Source organism: Eumetopias jubatus, unplaced genomic scaffold, assembly GCF_037043125.1.
Source record: "Eumetopias jubatus isolate StellerSeaLion01/CBP00866 unplaced genomic scaffold, mEumJub1_p1.0 scaffold_12, whole genome shotgun sequence".
NCBI classification, from domain to species: domain Eukaryota; kingdom Metazoa; phylum Chordata; class Mammalia; order Carnivora; family Otariidae; genus Eumetopias; species Eumetopias jubatus.
The window spans coordinates 113691056-113706540 of record NW_028274818.1 but is presented as its reverse complement, the minus strand read 5'-3'; the positions used below and the strand labels follow the sequence as shown (position 1 = coordinate 113706540).

At 53.1% G+C, this 15485-nt stretch overlaps 1 pseudogene; it reads left to right on the top strand.

Annotated features, from left to right (window-relative positions):
* The first annotated feature begins 3392 nt into the window (after window positions 1–3392).
* LOC148162938 (acrosin-like) overlaps window positions 3393–15485 on the top strand; it is a 111307-nt pseudogene continuing 99214 nt past the window's right edge.

Here is a 15485-nt window from a genome sequence, read left to right as displayed (position 1 = left end):
CCTGAGGCTGCAACAAGGAGGGCCCTGACCTTGGTCTTCAGACTGGTGGCCCTGTGCTCTTCCACCTTCTGCGTAGCCAGGTCCTAAGGCCCCCAAGCCCCGAGTCTGTCCTCTGCTGAGAAGGACCTCGAGGGGTTAGAAAACATTTTCCCCAGACTGGGATCACAGGGGGTCGGGGATGGAGATCCAAGGCCAACAGGCTCTTCGACAAGCCTGTGGGACCCTTGGGACACTGCATCTCTGCAGCCCAAGTGACAGAAGAGTAAGCTGAGGCCTTTTGTGCTATAGCCCTCCGGACTTGGGGGTGGGTATCTCTTCCTACTCCCAAGTGCCCAGGGTGGTGGTGGACACCGGAACCCAGACCCTGTCTTCTCCCAGTTCCCTGGCAACCCCCTGGGTCCCTTGGGGACCCCTGACCATCAGCCTGGCCTGTCTCCCCTCCCCATGCTCTGGATCTGGGTCCTTGCCAGGAGTCCTGATGCCCTGCCCCATGGCCCAGCTGTCTCCAACCTCTTTCTTCTTTCCCCCTTGTCCCCCACCTCGTTCCCAGGGTGCCCTCCCCTTCTGACCCCAGCTGGGCAGTCAGAGTGGTATGTGTGTGTGGGTGGGTTTGCAGGTGCACATGCCTCTACATGCCTGGGGATGCCAAGGTCATGTCCCCACATGGGACGGGGTGGGTAGCTATCCCCAAGGATCTGAGGGGCTCTCACCCCCAAAGCGAACCTCATGGGAGGGTTGGGTCTGGCCTAGGACTGGAGAGCAGCCTTGCTTCTTGGGCTCTGCATCCCTCAGTTGTCCTGGGTCAGTCCCTGCCTCTCTTGACCCAGGTTCCCAACTGTCCCTGAGGGTTGGACATGGAAACGCTTGAACGTGGCCACTCCTCCAGGGGTAGGTGGGGGACAGGTGCACCAGGCACCCAGGCCTCCCCACCGAGAGGGCCAGCCAGGTGTGTCATGTCCAGGTATGCAAAGGAGACCTGCACACAGCACCTGTACGGTGAACCAGCCCTGCAGCGGATGTACATGAGCCCCATGGCTCTGCACCTGACCGTTCCCCCACATCCCCTCACCACAGCCGACTGCTCTGTGGCCCCAAAGTCCACTGGGCCCCGCAATCACACCCACCCTGGGCGGCAGGCCTTAGGGTGCAAGGCCAGGTGGGTAGGACATCTGGGGACGCACAGGTCATTGAATACCCCCCACCCAGCTGGCCTGGAATGCAGACTCCCTCTCAGGGTCCAGCTAAGTGCAGGGCTGGGCCAGAGGACCTGGAGGCATCAGTGGAGGCCGGCTCAGGACACGAGAAGATCAGTCCGCCCCTTCCCCTTCTCCTCTCCTCCTTCTGCCTTGTCTTCCTGGCAGGAGCCGGGACAGAGGTCCAGCCTGTCCCTGGCGGCAGCCCCAGCTGGAGTCAGAGGGGCGGGAAGGAGGCCGGGGAGGAGGGGCCCCCCAGCAGGATGCCCGAGTGTGAAGGGGGTCGTTACTGTAATGAGGGACCCCATGGGCATTTAGGGATTTCAGCCCTTTGTAGACATGAGCAGTGGCCCCAGGACTCGGCCCCTGCCCCATCCTTCACTCTCCAGAAGGCCCTGCATCCTCCCCAGCCCAGTCCTTGTCCACAGCCAGTCCTCCCTCCAGCCCCAGGGGCTCCACGGGCTGCGAAATCATTACAAGCTGGAACCGAGCCGTCCCTATGGGGCCTGGTTCCGGGTCCTGCAGCCCCAAAGTGAGGAGAGGTGAGGCCAGGCAGGAGTGGGGAGAGGGCAGAATGGAGTCTCCCTGGGTGCCATGGATCCCTGGTCAGTGCAGACCCTGTTGTGTGCTGGCCCCTAGGGCACCGAGATTCCAGCTCCTGGTCTGACTCCGGGAGGGATACCAGAGTGTGGCTCCTGCTAGCTCAGATGTGTCACTCTGTCCTGTAGCTACAGCCTGTCCCACCAGCTGACCTCCACCTCCTAGTCGGCCAGCTCACCTTCACGGTCAAGAACAGGCCATCATGAAGCTCAGGGGCAGGTGCTTGGCTGGGCAGGCAGGGGAGGGCTCGCTCTGGGCTCATGGAGTCTCTGGCTGGTCTAGCAGGGGCTCTGGAGGGCTGGCCTTCCAGATTCTCTGCTGACTAGCCCTGGGTTAGGGTGAGGGTTAGGGTTAGGTTGAGGGTGAGGGTGAGTTTTAGGTTTAGGTTTAGGGTTTATGGTGAGGGTGAGGGTGAGGGGTGAGGGTTAGGGTTAGGGCTAGGGTTAGGGGTAGGGGTTAGGGGTAGGGGTTAGGGTTAGCGTTAGGAGATGATGGCTCCTGATACTCAGGTAAAGATATATAAGACCTACTGGATATTCAGTTGAAGGGCATGTGACCTCCTGAAAGTTATGTGAGCTGAGAAAGTGCGACATTCAGTTAGAAAGTTAGTAGGAGAATAAAGCTCATTTGACAATCTGAAAACTCATAACACTCAGGAAGAAGCTATGAGGTGTCCTGACACACAGGTAGGCGAGGGACAACCTGTTGATGCTCAGATGGTCTGGTGGAGAACTTACACTCAGGGAGAGGAGGGCACACTGCCCTTCATGCAGGTGGAGGTGTGACCTCCTCACACTCCTACGGGAAGGTGAAACTTCTTAACATGCAGGTATGTGAGGTGAGAATTTGTCATGCTCCCGTCGGTGAGATGCCGTCCCCTGACAATCAGAAAATTGAAACCTCAGGATATTCAGGTTATTGTGGTGAGAATTCCTGACCCTCAGGTATAGGAGACACATCTTCCTGCATGTAGGTCCCAGAGAGGAGACCTGGAGACACTCAGGTAGGAAACCCCAGACCCTGTGATACTCAGCAGTGAATAGAAAGGTGGACTTTGTAGTCCTAAATTAGAGAAATTCAAAGTGGCTCTTTGAAAAATGTGCTGATAGTATGTACTTGGAAGAGGGAAAGACAATTTGCCCTACACAGGGTCAAGGATCGATTAATCTGGTGATCCCGACACCCTGTGACCTTGACATGCTGCATCATCTTGACACAGATGTACAGAACTGCCCCTCAACCCATGATTTGGAACAGGAACTCTGGTTGCAGCTTGCATGAGGGGCAGACCCTGACACTGCACAAAACTGGATCCTAAGATGATACGGAGCCTTCAAAGGGTAACTGGGAATGAAGATCCTGGCCTTGGGACAGAGGGAGGGGGCTGCACATGAGCCCCCATCACCCGAGGGTTGCAGAGGAGCCTGTACAGAAAGCTGGCATCTTGTTTCAGCCTGGACCGGTTAAGCTAAACGGCTCCTGCCTGGCCTGACTATTGGGGTGGGGGAGGGTGGTAGCCATGCTGACTGGTCAGGAGGCCACAGAGGTTTGTGAGGTCACTGGGCTTCCAGGCCAGGCTGGGGCAGGAGTATGGTAGAGATGCTGCCAACTGCCGTTCTGCTGGCCTTGGCAGTGTCTGTGGTTGCCAAAGATAACGCCACGTGTGAGTATGTGTCAGGGACACGTCCGGGGGTGGAAAGGGTGTTTTCTGAATAGCAAGCCCCACCCAGACTCCCTCTGTCCAGGACTAGGAAGGAGGCCAAGCTTGGGACTTAGTAGTCCCCTGGGTCTCACGGGTGTGACCCACATCCCCAACTCAGACCATTCGTGCTCCCAGCTTCATCAGCCGAGAGACCCCAGGGCTGTCCTCGGGCTCCTATGCCTCCCGTAGCACAGACGCTGGGGTCCTTCCCTCACCTAGAGACTGACCTCACTGCCTCTTGCACATCAAGTCCCAATTTTTAGAAACCCCTTTCTTCCCACGGATAGTGAGGTGCTCCTCCTGTGGCTGACCCCAAAGACCCCAGGGTGTTGTCATGGCATTCTTCTAGGGTTGGGCCTCCACCTTAGACTCTGACAGACCCCAAGTTACACCCAAACTCTTGTGGCCTCTCCCCAGTTCCCAGAACTTCCACCCCAGGACGCCGCTGCTCCCCACACCTGGGATCACTGGACCTGCCGTGGCTACTCTCCCTCCTCCTGCCACCATCCAACCCCACATCGCAGCCCCAACACCCCTGTGGCTGTTTCCTGAGTTTCCCGCCCAGAATTGGCTCTAAAGACCTCAAGCCATTACACCTCTCTCTCACCTCCTCTAGCCTCCCCCCTGCCTCGGGATCTCTCATATTTCTAGGGCCCTTATCATCCATCTTGCTTCCTACGGCGCCTTCTTTCCTTGCCTTGGGGCTTCACCCACAAGACCCCAGAACTCATACTCCTCAAAACCAGTTCCGAAGTCTGCAGCTTCTGGCTTCCCTACCACCCTGACAGCACCTCTCCTCAGCAGCTCCCCCTCGGACCCTCCACACTCCCGGTTGCCCCATTTTGCCCAGCCCCCTAGCCCTGATTCCCCCATCGTGCAGCTGCGAGTACAGGCTGTGCCTATTCTTGGTTTGAACTGTGCCCCTGGTCTCTCCCCAGTGCCCCCTGTGGGTTATGGTTCAGGCAGAACCCACCGGGAAGTGGCCGTATCATCAGGGGGCAGGATGCAACAATCGGGGCCTGGCCCTGGATGGTCAGCCTCCAGGTAATCATGTCCCATAATAACCGAATGTACCATGCGTGCGGAGGCACCTTGCTGAACTCCCATTGGCTGCTTACGGCTGCCCACTGCTTCCTCTCCAAAAAGTACGTGTGGGAGCATGTGGAGGGGGGTCTTCAGAAAGGCTCTTCCCAGAAAGGGACATTCTCCAGGGCTCTCTGTGCGCAGTCTCCCCGGGGCTCTGGGCTTTGTGGCAACCAGACCATGAGTGGGTGGTCCCAGGCCCTTGCTGAGGAGGGCTCTGAGGATCATGATCACCAGAGGTTTCTGTCAAGTCCGTCCTTTCTGAGGATGACCTGGCTTGCCTCTGTGCCCACAGAAAAGTATATGACTGGAGACTGATTTTTGGAACAAGGGAAATTGTGTATGGGAATGAAAAGCCAGTGAAGCTGCCTCAACAGGAGAGAGATGTCGAGAAAATCATCATTCATGAGAAATACATCCCCAGTTTAGAGCACAATGACATCGCTCTCATGAAGATCACCCCTCCCGTTCCCTGTGGGCAATTCATCGGAAGGGGCTGCCTGCCCCAATTTAGCGCAGGCCCACCTCGAGTTCCCTAGGCCTGCTGGGTGGCTGGCTGGGGATTCTTGAAAGAGAAAGGTGAGTATGGGACGGGCTCTCACAGTGGTAGGGACACTGCAGGTCATTTCCTCAGTGGTCTCTGAAGTGCAGGGCACATATGTGGTGCCTAGTGGTAATGTCCACCAGAATGCGGGACACTGTCCCCTTTTAGAGCGGGAGAAACTGGCAGCCGAGTCCCCTGTCCACAACCTCACCACTGATGGCTCGTGTGGTCGCTGGGTGGAAGGGTGCATGCAGCCCCAGGAGAACCTGGACGTTTTTTGAATGGGGTATGGGCTGTGGCTCTATCTGGGGCCTGGAACCCCAGTTGCTACCTTCTGGAAATGGGGGATTGTCCCCTGAAACGGCACTTGGAGAAGAGCTCGAGATGGGGTTTTGAGGTTGCGGGCCAACTCCTCCCCTCTCTGGACATCCATTTCCCCATCTGTGAGTGGAAGGGACATGTCACGTGCTCTCTGAGCTCTGAGACCCCAGAACCCAGCCCTCTAGACCTCAGTGAACCTCAGCTTCACACCCTCGCTCGTCACAATGCGAGAATCCCCCCCCCCAATCCGAGTGACTTCGTTTTCTCTGGAGAGAGGGGACAGGGTTCTTGGCAGGACAGCAGTGGTCAGCAAGGGTTTGACGAGTAGGTTAGGGCTTTCAGCTTTCCACAGGTGACCACATGGACTTTTTACCCAGTCACATTGGGGATGAGAAACCTGAAAATTATTATAAATACATATTAATGGGCCCACACATACAAAAATCTCATCTATGATATCAGTAACGTAATGTATTGTAGAAATCATTTTTTTGTAATCCACATGTGTTGTGGACCGAATTGGGTCCCCTCTTAATTCATATGTTGAAATCCTAACCTCCATTATTTTATAGTGTCTGTATTTGGAAATAGTACTTCCAATAGGCAATTAAGTCAACATGGATCATATGGGTCACCTTCATCCAATATACGTGATTTCATATAAGTGGAGTTTAAGATACAGACACTTTTAGACTTACAGCCGTGTAAAGACAGACAGAGAAGATGGATGTCTACAAGCCAAGGAAAGGGTTCCCAACAAAATTCAACTCTGCCAACCCCTTGACGTCCATCTTGTAGCCTCCAGAAAAGTGAGAAAATTACCTATTATTAATTACAACCCAGGTTGCGATACTTTGATATGGCAGCCCCAGCAAACAAATACACTATGGTAATGACAAATAAAGTATCAATAAACTACAGACAAAAGGAAATAGGAGGTAAATAAAAGCATCCCATTATTAAAAAAATCAACAAAATGAAGGCATTAAAAAAGGTAATGAGGGACAGCAATAGCTATAACAAGAAAACACTTAACAAAAAGGCATTGAGTTATTTTCCCACCAGTAATCCTATTAAATGTCCCATTCAAAAGATACAGATTGACAGAATGGAATGGATTTAAAAAGAGAAAATAACTATGCTGCCTACAGGATACTCTCCTTAGTTCTAAGGACAGACGTTGATAGATTGTTAATGAAACAATAAAAAAAAAAAAGACTGTGCTGAAGTAGTAACCGATTGAGATCAGTGGCATTTATACTAAATTCACACAAACATGAAACTGTAAGAAAGGAAAAGGACACATAACAATAATAATGACACTTCACAATTATAAATATATGTATACCAAAACCCAGAGATATTAAATATATATAGAAATTTTGGCATGATTTCTAGGGGAACATGGAACGTTTTCCAAGATAGACCTTATATAAGACCAATAAACATTTATTAACATTTTAAGAAGTGTAAAGTCATACAAACTAGCTTTCCTTATCATAATGAGATAGAATTAAAAATTGGGGCAAGGGCAGCCATAGCAGGTATGACTGCTATTACTGCCCACTTTGGGAGCCTCAAGGCACACGGCAAGGATATCATCCTTCAAGTAGCCCCTGCACATGAGCTTAAGGCAGGCATTTTCCTGACTGCTGTCACCTTCCAACTTCTAGCACATGTTGGAGCAGGCTGGTCCCTTCACAGCACAGGGTCAAAAACCTTCTTGGTGTAACAAGCACAGTTGTCAATTGCAGCCAAATGGACTGAAGGAAACTCTAGTCAGTCATGATAGTAAAGTGCACACAATCCACATAGAGACCTCCTTAGAGTACCTGGTTCTGGTGAACCGGGGCATTGTGCTGCTGGACAACACAGGACCTCTTCTTCAAAAAGCCATGACTGTTAAGGTCAAGAAATGTAGCTTATTTTCCAAATACATAGGAAACAAGCACAGAGGGTTACACATAATAATGAGATGGAGGAATATATCCCAAAAGAACAAGGGCAAAACTGCATCAAATTGCTAAATGAAGAGAAATAATCGATATGACTGTTATAAATTCAAAGTAATGGCTGTAAGATATTCATGGGATTTGAGAAAAGACTGTAGGCTCTCAGTCATACAAAGACAGAACATATTGAAAAGAGACCCAGACTTAGATAAAGAACTCAGGAACTGAAATAAAATACAGTAGAGGGAAGCAATAGCATATAAGATGAGGCAGAGGAATGGATCAGGGAGCTAAAGGAGGATTAATGGAAAACAACAAAGATGAACAGCAAAAAAGAAAGAAAATAAGAATAATAAAGTATGTGACAAGGTGAAGGGAACTCAGCGTATCATCAAGATTGATAACATTCACTTTATAAAGAATCCTGAAGGAGAGAGAGAAAGAGGGGCAGAAAATTTATTTGAAGAAATAATAGCTGAGAATTTCATTAATTTGGGGAAGGAAAGAGGTATCCAGATCCAGGAGGCACAAAGAAACCCTCCCCCCAAAAAATCAAAGCAAGGAGGTGCAAACAAAGACACCTCATGGCAAAATAGTATTGATAAAGTGAGAATTATCTTAAAAAGCACTAGAAAAGAAAACTTACATATAAGGGAAATGACATAAAACTATCAATAAATTTCTTAGAAACTTTGCAGGCCAGAGAGGTGTGGCATGTTACATTAAAAGTGCTGAAAGATACAAGAAAACGTAAAACAATATATTGATGCACACAATATAGGAGCACTGAAATACACAAAGCAACTCTTAAGAGCCATAAAGGAAGGTAATCACAGTAATACAATAGAGGACTTCAAGACCTCACTCACATCAATGGATAGATTATCTAGCCAGAAAATCAACAAGGAAACAATGACTTTGAATAACACGATGTACCAGATGGACCTACCGGATATATTCAGAACATTTCATTTAAAAAATATTGGAATACACAATCTTTTCCAGTACATGAGGCATTCTCCAAAATGGATCCTATGTTAGGCCACAAAAAAGTCTCAAATGCAAAAAGATTGAAATTGTATCATGCATTTTTCTCACCACAATGGTATGAAACTAGGAAGCAATTGCAAGAAAAAAAGATGGAAAGAGCACAAATACATGGAGGCTAAATAACATTCTACCAAATATTGAATAGATGAAACAAGAAGTAAAAAAGGAAATCAAAAAATATATGGAGAAAAATGAAAATAAACTACAATGATCCAAAATCTTTGGAATGCAGCAAAACTATTCTAAGAGGAGACATTATAACTGTACAGGAATACATCACAGAGCAAGACAAATATCAAATAAAAAACATAACATTACACTTAAAGGAACTAGGAAAACAAAATAAAAACCAAGCCAGTAGAAACAAAAAAAAATAAAGATTAATCAAAAACAAATGAAATTTAAACTATAAAACAAAACCCAAGAAGACCAAATTAATGAATCCAGGAGCTGTTTTTGTTTTGTTTTTTAAAATTTTTTTATTGTTATGTGAATCACCATACATTATATCATTAGTTTTTAATGCAGTGTTCCATGATTCACTGTTTGTGCATAACACCCAGTGCTCCACGCAGAACGTGCCCTCTTTAATAGCCATCACCAGGCTACCCATCCCCCCACCCCGGTCCCCTCCAGAACCCTCAGTTTTTTTTCGGAGTACACCCTCTCTCATGCTTGGTCTCCCCCTCCGATATCCCCCCTTTCATTCTTCCCCTCCTGCTATCTTCTTTTTATTTTTTCTTAACTTAAATTGCATTATTTGTTTCAGAAGTACCGATCTGTGATTCAACAGTCTTACACAATTCACAGTGCTCACCATAGCACATACCCTCCCCAATGTCTATCACCCAGCCACCCCATCCCTCCCACCCCACCCCCACTCCAATAACCCTCAGTATCCTGAGATTAAGAATTCCTCATATCAGTGAGGTCATATGATACATGTCTTTCTCTGATTGACTTATTTCACTCAGCATAACACCCTCCAGTTCCATCCACGTCGTTGCAAAAGGCAAGATCGCATTCCTTTTGATGGCTGCATAATATTCCATTGTGTATATATACCACATCTTCTTTATCCATTCATCTGTCGATGGTCATCTTCGCTCTTTCCACAGTTTGGCTATTGTGGACATTGCTGCTATAAACATTGGGGTGCACACCCCTTCAGATCCCTACATTTCTATCTTTGTGGTAAATACCCAGTAGTGTAATTGCTGGTTCTCCCTTGGGTGGGCAGAGGGGCGAGCCCTGGTCCTGCTGGGCTTTACGCTGAGGATGCAGAGGGAGGACTGAGGGACTTTGGACCCCCGCCCAGCCTCAGTCTGGGAAGGTCCGTGGCGGGGTGGGGGTGATGGGAACACGTGGTGAGTCCTGACTTCCGCTTCCGGGTCTCAAAGATGCTGGATGCCTTGGCAGAAGGAGAAGGGCCTCCCTCGTTGGGCAGAGAGGAGGCCTCAGGTCCTGCTGGGCTTTACGGTGAGTATGCAGAGGGAGGATTGAGGGACCCTGGACCCCAGCACAGCGTCAGTCAGGGAAGGTCCATTGGGGGGAGGGGGGCTGATTGGAACAAGTGGTGAGTTTGGACTTCTGAGTCCGGGTCTCAGAGAGAATGAGGTGAGGCCCTGATGAAAGGAGCAGATGCTCAGGTGGGCAGAGGGGAGGGCCTTAGTCACCCCATGGCGGGGGGTGGCTTGCGGAGGCCAGGGTTAAACCCTGAGGGAGGACAGAGGGGAGCCCCGCAGAAGCCCACCCATGATGTCAGTCTAGGGAGCCCCCTCTGGGCGGGATGGGGACACGTGGCCAGTTCGGCGGACTTCTGCATCTGGGTCTCCCGAGAACCTGGGGTCCTTGGTGGATCGAAGGAGCAGGGCCTCCCTCAGGGGGGCAGAGGGGCAAGCCCAGGTCCTGTTGGGCTTTACACTGAAGTTGCAGAGGGAGGACTGAGAGACCCTGGACCCCAGCCCAGAGTCAGTCCCTAGAGGCCTGAGTGGAGGACGGGGACACCCCGATTGTGTTCATGCGTGCGCTTGTGTGTCCCCCACTCACCCATCCGGGTGTCCCAGACACGGGATGCCCCGGCGCCCAGGAGCCGATCCACAGGCAGTAGGGACAGGCGGAGGCATAGGCACCCAGGGAGTCCTGGTGGAGATCAGAAGAAGGCCCGAGAGACCTGGATGCCCCATCTCAGCCTTGGGAAGCCCTGGGCTTCGTGGCCACACGTGTTAGCCACAGACTTACCCTGGTGGGGTCAGGGCAGGGAGGGCCTTGGTGATGGCAGACCAGCTTCGGGACAGCAGCCGGAGGGGCCTAGGACCTGCCAGGGCTCGAAGCGAGGACCCCCAAGGGACTCCCCAGGGAGCCCGCAGGACCGCGGCCCTGATTCAGCCACGGGAGACTCCTGGGATGGAAGAGCCCACACAGTGCGTGGCCACTTTGGCCTCAGGGCCTCCGAGAACCCCTGGCCCTTTGGATGGAGCACTGCCTCGAGTATGCTGGTGGGGGGCCGTGGCCCACGTGTTGCTGGGTGGAAAGGTGAGGACCGGAAGGAGGACTGCGGGATTGGGGACAGTGAACAGATTCGGTCCCGGGAGACCCCGGGGCCAGATGGTCACCTAGGGTGTGCCCTGACTTCCCAGCCACGTCTCCTAGAGCCTGGGGTCTGGGTGGAAGGAGCAGGCTTCAGGGCCCCCCAGGCTGAGCCCGGTCCTGCCAGGATGGAAGGGGAGGACCAGAGGGAGGACTGACTGGGCCGCAGTACGGACAGGCCATGGAGGAGGCCCCTTGTGGAGGAGGAGCCCATGCCTCCTGTCCGGGGGTCCACATCTGGCTGTTAGAGCCTGAGGGCCTGTGGTGAGAAGGAGCGGGCCTGGGGTGGGGCGGGCCTGTGTGCGTGTGAGGGTGGAGTGCGGGGTCGGGGGGCGGGGCACGGGTCCGGTTGGGACTCAGGGTGAGGACCCTGGGGGAGGACTGGCCATACCCCCTCCACCCCATCTCAGCAAAGAAGCCAGGGCACAGGAGTCTGGCCGTGCCCGATCCAGGGAGGATCGTTCAGCGGGGGCCCAACCTGGCACGCATGCTTACTTGTCTCATGGGCCAGAAGGCGGGAGTCCTCGGGGAGCTGAGGTCTTGGTCTGAGGGGCACATGCCTTCTGTCTCACGTTGGGGACCTGGAAGAAGCGCAGGCCCTGGCAGGAAGAAAGAAGATTAGCGTCCTGAGGGCCTGAGGGCATCCCCACCCCAGGACAGAGTGGCCCGTCCCTACTACCAGCCCTTTGGGATCTTGCCAGGGCCTGAGGGGGTGGATGGAGACGTGGCCGTGGACGAGGACGTGCTGGCTCCTCACCCTCTTCTCGGAGCTCTCAGGGAGGTGAGGACCATGCTGGGAGAGGTCGGGGTCAGGTCATCTGGGGAAGCGCACCTGGGAGACACACAGGAGTCCCTGCTCCTGCCAAGAATCAGTGTGGGGACACCCGAGGGAGGAGTGAGTGACTCCCCACCAACCCCTCGGGACCAGGAAGGGATGGCCCAGAAGTGTGTGCAGCCCCTACCTGGAGGCCCTGGGAACCCTGGGTGGGGCCTGTCAGGCTGAGTCCCTCCTCCTCTCCAGATCCTTCCTCTCAGGATGGAGAGGGCCCGGGCCTGAGGTTCTGGACTCGGGTAGCAGAGGAGGCAGGTGCCCTGGCTCTGGGTCTGGCCCTGATGGTGGGGGGCAGATGAGAAATGAGGGGATGCCTCCCACAGCAAGATCCATAGGGCCCAGGCCTACCCTGACGCTGCTGCCAGCCATGGGGAGACGGGTGATCGGTGGGCCAAGTTATTTCTCCTGACTTTTCCTTCTGGCGTCTCCCAGAGATGAGGCCTTGGCACCAGGAGGGTGGCCTCCGGTCAACACAGGGAGTTTTCCCAGGCCTTCCGTGGGGTCAAGGTATAGACGGAGAGGTGCGCCCATCCCAGCAAAGACGGCAGCCGAGCTTGGCCGTCCCTGGGATCCCGAGACGAGCCCTTAGACCTCTGGCAGGCGTGGGCAGAGGTGGGCCCCCTCGCTTACCTTCTGTGGGGTCCCAGGGCTCCGTGGTCTTCTGTGACCCTGTGGCCTCAGGCTGCGGGGGTGCGGCCCAGGCCCTGCCAGGGGAAATAGCAGTCCCCTGAGGGGCCGAGGGGACCATCCAGCTTGGACAGATGGGGACCTCACAGAGTCCGCCCCAGCCCTCCTGCCCCACTGGGGGCCGTGGGCCGTGCTCTGTGTCTGCACCCTGAAGTGACTCCTCCTTTTCTCCTCCAGGGGCTTCCAGAATTCAGAGTCGAGGCCTAGGTCTGAGGCAGGAGCCTCTAAGGTCCCAGAGCAGGGGAGGTGCTGGTGAGTGCCAGTGGTCAAGGTGAGGTACTTGCTCTGAGCATGGAGCTAGGGGCTCGCCCGTCCCACCGCAGAGGGGACCCCTCAGCACCCAAGTCCGATGCAGTGCACTGTCAGCTCCAGGACTTCAGGCCTCTGCTGCCGGGGCTGCACCCTGAGGAGCCATCCCACCTCTTTCTTCAGGTTCAGCCCGACACAAACACCATGCCCCTGGGTCAGAGGAGTGAGCTCTGGAAGCTGGAGGAAGACCCAGGCCCGGCCCAGGGCCTGGTGGAGGCACAGCTATCGGGGGCTGGGGAAGAGGAGGTCCCAGCAGCTTAGATGAGGAGGGTTTGAGCACCTGGGAGGAGCCGGAAGTCACGCAACCCTCTCTCCAGGACAAACTCCACGTGAAAGTGGCTGCCCTGGTGGAGTTCCTGCTCCTCAAATACCGCAACAAGCAGCCGACCCGCCAGGCAGAGATGCTCGAAATCGTCAGCAAAGATTACCAGGATGACTTCCCAGTGATCTTGGGCCAAGCCTCTGAGTGCATGTGGCTGGTCTTTGGCGTGGACGTGAAGGAATTGGAGCACAGTGACCACTCCTACATCCTGGTCAATGTCCTGGGTCTCACCTGTGATGGGATGCTGAGCGGTGAGCATGGCATGCCCAAGACCGGCCTCCTCGTTTTGGTCCTGGGGGTGAGCCCCCTGCATGGCGACCGTGCCCCCGAGGAGGAGGTGTGGGAAATGCTGGGGGTCATGGGGGTGTATGCCGGCCAGGAGCACATCATCTATGGGGAGCCCAGGGAGCTCTTCACCAAAGTCTGGGTGCTGGAAGGGTACCTGGAGTACCGGCAGGTGCCTGGCAGCGACCCTGACCGCTACGAGTTCCCGTGGGGTCGCAGGGCCCATGCTGAACCAGCAAGTTTCAAGTGCTGGAGTATTTGCTCCGGGTCAGGTGTGGGCAGCTGGCTTCCTCCCTGGCCCTGTCTGAAGGAGCTGTGAGAGATGAGGGAGAGGAGGCCTGAGTCCCAGTGGCGGCCAGGCCCTTTCCAGGCTTTGGTGGGGTCGGCAGCTTCTCCTGCGGGGTGCTGGGCATGAAGTGAGGCCACATTTTGGTTCTTCCGTGTGTGTGTGTGAAAAGAGAGAGCCCCGGGAGTTCTAAGTAAGGCAGGGCCAGGGAGGGTTGGGGGAAGAAAGCAGGGTGAAGAGCCAGCATCTCTGGGGGCCTGTTCTCTGCGATGACTCTGACATCCAGAGCTTGGGTTTCTTGAGGAAGCTCTCAAATGTTGTTCCTTGGAGTACAAGTTTTAACCAGCTTTGGCAGGTAAATGTGTGCATGACATCCACCCCAGAGCATTTGGACTTACCCAGTTCAAGAGTTTTAAGAGTTTTGTCATATTCTGGAAATAAGGTGGGAGATCTTCCCTCCTTGTTTGGGTTCTGGAATGAAATAATGGGGCATTGGCATAGGAATTTGTTGGAAAGGTGGAAAAATGGAGCAGTCAAGTGACGGGGTCAGGAAATACGGAAATAAAAGATTATTCATTTTTGCTTCTTACTCCTTCTCCTCTGTCATTCTGCAAAAGTAACATAGATGCGTGCGCCTTCACTCACTTAGTTCTTCAAGAAAGGAGGAGAAATGACATCTCAGCACAGAGGGAGCCCTGCTCACTGGCTCCTTGATTCCCAGACATGGGCTGAGCTCTGCTCTCTGGAAGGCCCTGTGTGTGAGCAGTGGGGACATTAGGAGAAGCAGGACACGTCCCACCCTTAGGGGACTGTCTAGCAGCTGCACTCATGGCAGGAAAGTGGGGAGAGTTGCCCTGAGACCTGCAGAAGAAGTGGAAGAAGGGTGAGGGAGTGCATCTCCCGGGGCAAGCACTGCAGTGGAAGTGCCCCTGGCCTGGGTGGCTCAGGGTGTCAGGTCACCGTGCTTCCTTCTGTGCAGCTGATCACCGTGAACCTGGGGGGTGACAGTGGCCCTACTTGGAGACAGCGTACCTTAGAGGTGGGAGCAAAGTCTGAAATGGATAATTGCTCTGAGAAGTTCCTTCTGGATTATGGACAAACCAGGGAGAAATCTCCTCCTGGGGCAGGAAAAGAAGGTATCCTGCACTCTCATCCCAAGGCCGTTGAACACAGTGCACAGACTAGGTGTTTTATATCCGTCATCTGCAAGTATTTCTGGAGAAATACAGTGATATTCCTTTGGAGTGGAGCCCAGAAGACTCTAGACTGGCACTCTTGTCCTGACCATGCAAAGCCAGAACCCACTGCTTAAAAAGTCATTTTAGTTTGATTATCTGGAGTGTAATTTGGACAGCTATAAGTAAGCAAGGTCTAGGTTTTGGTCAGGGGAGAAATGAGTGAAAGGAGTGGTTTGGTGGAAGAGCAGCTGGGAGGGAGGGAAGGAGCTGGTCTTTGACTCACATTCCAGGAGCTCTGTATTGTGTCCAGCTGGGACAATTCCCTCACACCTGAATGCCACACATATTCCCATATATCTCACATATATCCTCTGATTTAGAAAATGGATTGAGTTTTACTTATGAAGCACCCTCTTTGGCTGATTAGCTATTCCATGTCCTATTGAGCTGCACATTCTCTAACATGACCTCGGTAACAAAAAAAATAAATAAATAAAATAATACCCCAGAGGAGAGAGTGGAAGGCCCTGGGATCAAAACAACACTTGAAAT